Source organism: Montipora foliosa, chromosome 3 (assembly GCF_036669935.1).
Source record: "Montipora foliosa isolate CH-2021 chromosome 3, ASM3666993v2, whole genome shotgun sequence".
NCBI classification, from domain to species: domain Eukaryota; kingdom Metazoa; phylum Cnidaria; class Anthozoa; order Scleractinia; family Acroporidae; genus Montipora; species Montipora foliosa.
Window position 1 is genome coordinate 38310893 of NC_090871.1, and position 7500 is coordinate 38318392.

The 7500-nt window shown below is 38.5% G+C and overlaps 1 pseudogene; it reads left to right on the forward strand.

The window, feature by feature from the left end:
• Window positions 1-6871, forward strand: part of LOC137995713 (uncharacterized) — a 419354-nt pseudogene extending 412483 nt beyond the window's left edge.
• The last annotated feature ends 629 nt before the right edge of the window (window positions 6872-7500 follow it).

Here is a 7500-nt window from a genome sequence, read left to right on the forward strand (position 1 = left end):
TGGATGTATGCATGACAAATTTCCACACAACGTGAGATGAAAGATGTACTTAGTCGGAACCTTCTTGTTCATATGACTATTTCTCACCTCTAGGTGAGATGGGCCCTCATCGCTTGCTCCATCAACTCTAATGCAGTCGATTTCTTTAGAGTCCATCCATGGTTTTAGTTCTGGGTCATTCCGCAACATTTCTAGATCGGCAGCATGCTGAACAGCATTTTTCGGAAAAATGTTATGGGGCTTTACAATTCCCACGCAAGCTTGAGGGCTGGATTCGGTCTCCATAAAGAGGTAAGATGTTGTCTGCAAGATGGATGGGTATTTATTGACAAAATCAGTACGGGTAGTTACAGAAGGTTTATCTGCCACTGTGATTGTCTTTGCATGCTTGTGATCATACGTTGTGTCAAGTCTGAATCCTGCCTGGTCGTCCCGATTCAGCAACACTTTGTTCTTGATATCCTTCAATTGTAGTAAATCTAAACCAGCATATAAGGCACAGCTCCAGTGAGCATCCGGATTCAACCTCACGGCGAACCCTTTCCGAGACTTAGGCCAAGTGATTTTTGCCACCCCTCTGTATCGCTTGGATGACAACCTTCTTCTGTTACGTACTGCGCAAAGCTGAACTATGCTACCATATGCGAAGTGGGTATTGCATTTTTTTTGTAGATGATCTTTTATGGTCCTCAAAGTCACCTTTTTTGCACGTTTTCTTTCACCATCAAATGTTAGAAGACCTGTTCTTCGCCAGGCATCGGCACCTACTCTCTTACTCTCAACAAATGCTTCCATATCTTTCCCAATGTCTGGGTACTTCTTGAGAATCTTACTCACTGCAGGCGGGCATTTCCTCTTCAAGATACAGGTCTCTGCAATTTCCTTATTTGCTTTTCGTTACATTCTTCTACGTATACGGACTCTCTCTGCATTTACTTTTCTTAGCAGTTCATCTTTATCAATTCCACAATGGGCACTATCTGTGTCCTGATCATTATCAGAATCAGACTCAATGTCTTCCTCGTTATTGATATTTTTCCTTTACTGTACCTCTAAAAGTGCTTGGCGAGAAAGTTCTACTAGCTTTTCCTCTTGTTCTGTTAAATCACTTTGAGGAAGGTAATCAGTAAAGTCTAAAAGAACCTGATGCAAGACTTCAGAAGAGTATGCTCGCAAGTATCGGTTAACATCTTCATAAAACAAAAACCAATTTAAATTCTTTTCACGTAGCCAGGACAGTAAAACATCATTTGCTGGCGCCGGATTTGCAATTAATGTTTGATTATCTACATTATCAGGATTATAAGAATGCTCAGGTAATAAATCATCAATGCTCCTATCAGCAGCCACATCCGTATCCATTGCATCCTCATCAGATGGATACCTCCAGTCAATGGTGCATTCCTCAGCATCCTCATCATCATTGTTAGGAACTACACTCTGATCTTCTGGTGTTAACCTTAATGATTTAAGAACAGCCAACTCTTCAATTTTGGCTAGTTCTAAAACAGCTTCCCGAATCTCTTCTGCCTCTTTCATTGGAACCTTAACCTTTTCTGAAATAGCTTTATGGTCAGTTATACCATAAATCGAGCTTGTGTTGAGGATAATGCACTTGCCTGACAAGCAGTATATTTCAACAAGGCATGGTCCTTGTCAGAAGATGCCAACTTACACAATGCAGATAGAGTACTCTTGTCAAGGTTGATTGCTGTTGGCTGCTGTCCTTGGCGCATGGTGTCCAGCAAGCCAAGCTTGCTTATCCAGAACATAAGTCTTTTGTAATCTGTCTGTCCCTTGTAATCTGTAATAAACAGGGGCGAATTCCCTTTTGAACCATTGCACTGGAAAATGACAACAGGTAGCTGCAAAAATCTTCTGATGGCCTTGTCTGTTTTATATTTCTGGCGAGGAAAAAACTTCTGATACAATGTGTTAACAGTCAACATGCTATTTTGCTGCAAGTGTTTTGCAATATCAACCAGGATAAGGCATTCTTTACAACTTGATGTATGGTGCTGTTGGCAGTACTTCATTCTACAGATTGGGAATTCCCCAATGGAAATCATCCTCTCCTTTGAGATATATAGAGATTTGTCTTCCCGACAACTATCAACGTCACTTAAACAGGATTTATTAACTTGTTCAAACTCTGCAAAATTGTTCAAATTCTGCAAAGTCTCTTCCTAGTTGCCAGCAGCACCCTTTACACTAAAAAAGGATGATCACAACTTTCATCACAGTTGTTGCACAGGAAACATTCTTATCAGAAATGACAGTGTCTGTAGTTGATGTATCTGGTGTAGAATTAGCTGGGATTACATCAGAGTCCTTTTTTGAAGAACTAAGGTATCCTGTGATCGTATTGCATGTAGGCTGCTGGGGAGCAGACAATGATCTTTTCTTTTGCCTCTTGCATTCTTTCTGTTTTTGAAGGATCAAGGTCAACTCTTCGTCAAGCTTTCTTTTTTTTGCTCGCAACTGTGAAACTTGCTCAGTAATATTAGCAATCCAAACTGATTAACATTTACATGCTTTTCTCTTTGTCGTACCAGCAGAGCTGTCTGGGTATTAACATCTTCTATGTCTTCTTGGATTGCTGTGATTCGCTTGTTTTTCAGGTCATTTGTAGTGTATGGCCGCTTTTCTGTACATGGAGCATTTCCAAATTCTTTTGATATGAATATCCTTCATCATGAACTGTCTTTCGTGCTAGCTTTATGAGCTTTTCCTTATCTGTCAACAGAGCTGGATTGTCCAAGGCTAACTTGTAGGATGCCTCATTCATTTCCGTGTAATATGCATACATTTTGTGTGTTGGCTCCATTTTGAGTGTGTTGAAAATTTAGCTTTTCGTCTCTATTTCAGCTGCGTCTACTGAAACATCAACCTTTCCAGTACCAGGAGCCTCCTCTGTGACCTAAACAGAGATTTATTCATAAATATAATTATTTGATGTAAAGATTACCACCCAAAAATATAACTCATTAATGCATGCACTGAGTTTGAAATGATGTTATTCATAATATGTACACTACTAGAGCTTGCCTGTAGACCTAATAATTCTGCTATATCTGGCTATATAACAATGTAATGATATTGGACACTTGACCTCCTTGTTTTCATCACATCAATGGGAAATGCCACCTATATAAAACTAAATAGAAACACATTATTGGTAAGGGCTTGCCTGTAGTTCTGGCCCAACACTAATTTTTCCAGTTGATTCTATCAAGATAGTTGCTTGGTAAGTTCTTGCTATGGACATATTAGCAACTGCAGCTGAAACAGGTGCTGAGGTAGTTATTTCTTGTGCAGAGGTTCCACCCTAACAAAAGAAAATCAAGTACATCTAAGTGTGACGTGAATTATCATTTGTATTTTCTTTTATTTATTATTATTAACAAATTCCATTTCTTATGCAAATTCGTTGATAGAATATTAAGATTCTTTTCCAGAGTTTTGTCAATTAAGACATGAATCTTTAAAAAGTGTATATAATACATTTCAAAAATATTATGATCATATTTGGAAGATAAATAAAAATAATAATATCGAATAAGGGATCGAGAGAATATAATTTTTTTATTGATTTGATTTTAGGACATAGAAATTAACAACAAAAAAAATTATAATAAAAACAGTGGAAATGGGAGCTGTGTTTAATAACACTAGCAAAACTTGTGTTAGCAAGTGTGAAGACTACGAACCTTTTTGGCAAAAAAGCATGCTCAAGTGGAATAAAAAAGACTAACCTGAGGCTGAGCTGTAGAATTTTTGGCTTGCTGTGGTTCAAGCACTATGCGAATTTTCCCCATGTGCTGAATTTCCGCTCCTTCAATATCACACCACTCGGACCACTCGTCATTGTATGCTTGAAATACAATTTTAACATTGTCATCCAGTCCAAAGGCCTCCCGGACTTTCTTTTGAACATCATCTCTTTCTATGATTACTAAAGCTTTGTGGCTTTCTTCAAGCTGAAACAATACCTATGGAAAGACAGCAATGAAATGTCACGATTCCAATTTCAAGCGAGGTCAAGCATGACAGAAATTCAATAATACCTGTTATTTGTCACGGTTATTTTGATGTAAATGAGTTCCAAACACCAATAAAACAATAGGCAAATGATTGAATACATGATAGATGCGATAAATTAAAACCACAAAGCGAAGTCTTACGTTTTTCACTTCTCCCGCCACCATATTGATTTTGCACGTGTGAAAATACTCAAAAAAAATCTTCTAATTTCCCTACCCCCTAGAGGCGTAATTGTGGCGTAATCTCGCGTAATTGCCCTAGTAATTTCCCCATATGTTCCCACTATCCCCGGGGGTCGGGGGGTGGGGGAAACAAATGACTAGTGCATTACTGAGTTTTCCCTATAATGACTTTCTTTGGCTTCACTGTATACCTATTGATCATAATATAAAAACGAAGCTCTGGGTAAATGAAAATAAATGATCCGCTAGGCTTCAGATTTATCAGCATTTTCTTGAGATTTGGCAAAGGAGGAGAAATCGGGTTTCCCACGAGCCGTTGCAAAAAAATATCGATTTGAAGGCGAGCACACGGTCCGAAATCGACTGTATTTCAAGTGGCTATTTTTCCTTATTCAGGAACAGAGAAGGTAAGTTAAATCGTGTTATGTATTGTTTAGACATTTAAGTTCAAGCTTGCATTACAATATCGCAGCTAATTTGCCTGAGAATGAAGAAAAACATACAATTGTTTGGTGTGGTATGCATGACCGACTCGCTTTGTTCGTTCGCAGTTTTCTAACGCTTGACACAAATTGGGCCATAGCGAGTTCAATCCTGGTTACATTAGTGTAAATTCTTACCTGCTGTTGCTCGAATAGTATCTTCTTCGAATTTTATTCAATTTCCCCTAAGTCCCCATGTTTTCAAGGAATTTGTGATCGTTGAAATTCACCTAAAATTGGCACCAAAAATGTAAACAACTGCACGATTCTTTTCAAGTAACTGCTTTTGAACGAACACTCGTTTGCCCTGTCGAAATGAACAGTACTTTAAGAAAGATACTGTTCGGTTCTCTTTGTGTAAGGACATCAAGTGGTAACAGAAATGCTTCCCTTTTAGTCGCTATTCAAGCAAACAGAAAATGCATGGAAGAAGTAGAAGAAGAATCGAGTGGCAAGAGGCCACATGTTTCTACAAGAAACACTCCGCACAAACCTGACGACAAGCGTCGCAGATCGACTGGTTCGTTTCCCACAAGGGCAAAGAAACTTAACTTCCCAAAGAGTCCAGCAAATATTGTCAGTATTTGACGCCATTAAACAGTTTACAGTACATTTGAAACAAAATTATTTTGTAGCAATGCTGTTGATTGTCAATATGCCACTAGTAATGTGCAACCTCCCATCTTTTGGTACTTTCAAGATAGAGATAAATATATGGTGAATCAAAAAAAGAACAGCTTACTCCTACAACGTTTTAATTTTTCGTTAGTTGATGAATATGTAATAATTTATCCTGTGCAGGAGGACAAGTAGAAAAGTCAGATATTTCCATTTAACCAGTGTACCTGTACCCCATTCTTGTATACAGGTTAAGAAGTCACCACTTACCAGAGGAAAGCCATTGTTTTCTCCTCTAAAAGAACTCAAAATTAAAAAAAAGAACAGAAAGGCATGGTCCTTGCAGGAGGACACTGCACTGGTGCAATTTGTAGCCTTGCATAAGGATATGCAGCCCAGCAATGTTGAATGGCCAGCTATGAAACCCCAACATGAGTACTGGACTGAGGCAGCTCAGTACATCCAACAAACTACACAGACCGGCCATTTGAGAGAAGGTAATTTGGCTTCTTTAATTGTCTTTAAAGCTGTTGTCTGATGATGATAATATGAGAAATTTAAATAGTCCCTTTCTACAAGGTATTATCCTTGCAGGAGGTCCTCCTTTTAATGAGAATATAACTTAAACAGGTATAGGGGCGAACATGAAAACCTTGCGGTTACTTAAAATGAAACTTCAAGTTCACTAATATCTACTGCTTATAATTACTTTATAACTTCTCCTTTAGGCCTGTTGATTGTGTGAGGGGCTTTTCAAGGGAAACCCTTATTGAGCTTACAACCAACATTGAAAACCAGGAATACAGGAGGAGACAGAACAGTGAACTGGGCTATCCAGAGCATCCCAGAGCTGGTGTGACAGATGACCTTGAGACCCTTTACAGTATGTGTCATCGTTACCTAGGACCAGTGTTTACGCTCAAGCAGTTCAAGGAAAGGTGGCCAAAAACTGTGAGGTAAATAATACTGATTGTGTGACATTAGCAAAATGCTCAAAAATTCTCTGTGAAATGAAAGATAGTATGGTACAGTATTTTTAGACTGAAACAGATACAAAACAAATGTCTGTGACTCTTGGGATAATACTACAGCTCATATGACATCAGAGTAGCAACAAATCAATCAATGATTTGATTTGCCTTATTAAATAGACCATTTCAGAGTTGTCTTTTGCCTCTGCGCCAATACGAGTCTTCTTGCAAATCCATTCTTATGAAGATGTGTTTTCGTGCACCCAATTTTTCCTGCAAATCAAACTTAAACTTGAAAAGTGATTTGGTTTCAATTGACTTTTTTAGGGAATTCGCCAAACGTATGGACAAGGACTTGCCATTCTACTACTGGACTGTTAATGAACGGTTTCAAGATGAGGAACTCCCATCCTTTGATGAATGCCCCGAGTTTGATGATGACAACATCGATGCAAGGAATCACCCCCTGGGACTGCATCGCTTGTGAATTAATCAACGAGAAGATGGCTCTGTATTAGTTCCGGGCAGAGCTATTTTACCAGCTATTTTACATAGGGGAACCCTAAGGCATTGAATGCATCGCCCAGAAATGGGTGCCCCTCCAGTTCCCTATCACATGTGGATCAATTAGAGATTCGCTCAAACAGGGTTTAGTTGACCATCTCATATCTAACTACCAGTGTTAGTGACTGTCTGGTTACACTGTGATTATATGTTGGTTGTACAGTGGAATCTTGAATTTTTGCACTTCAAAGAAAAGCCACAAGCAGCATTAATATAGCACTTGGGGGAATTGACTTTTCTTTTGTTCTAGAAATGGATGGTTCAAGATAATTAAATTCCACTGTTTATCGGTAATGCATAACTTACAAGTCAGCAATTGTACAAGTATTGTTATGTGCGTCCCTCAAAAGTTACTTTTTGGCTGATTTCAAAGAATTCATTTATATTTATAAGTATTTAATAATTTTATAAGAATTGAGAAGAGAGTTTTCCACAGTTAAATTAATATATGCTTTAAGCTTATTCCTCAAGGAATAAGTACTGTAGATGCGGGGCTAGGGCGGGGAAAGACAAATGCTGTGTGCCTGTCATAGAAAATTCAACCTCTCTGAGGGTTTAATGTGGAATGTACTTGTTGTTGGAATGAGAATATTGGATCAATGCATGTTTCTGGGAAACTGTCCTACCCCTCTCCAAACC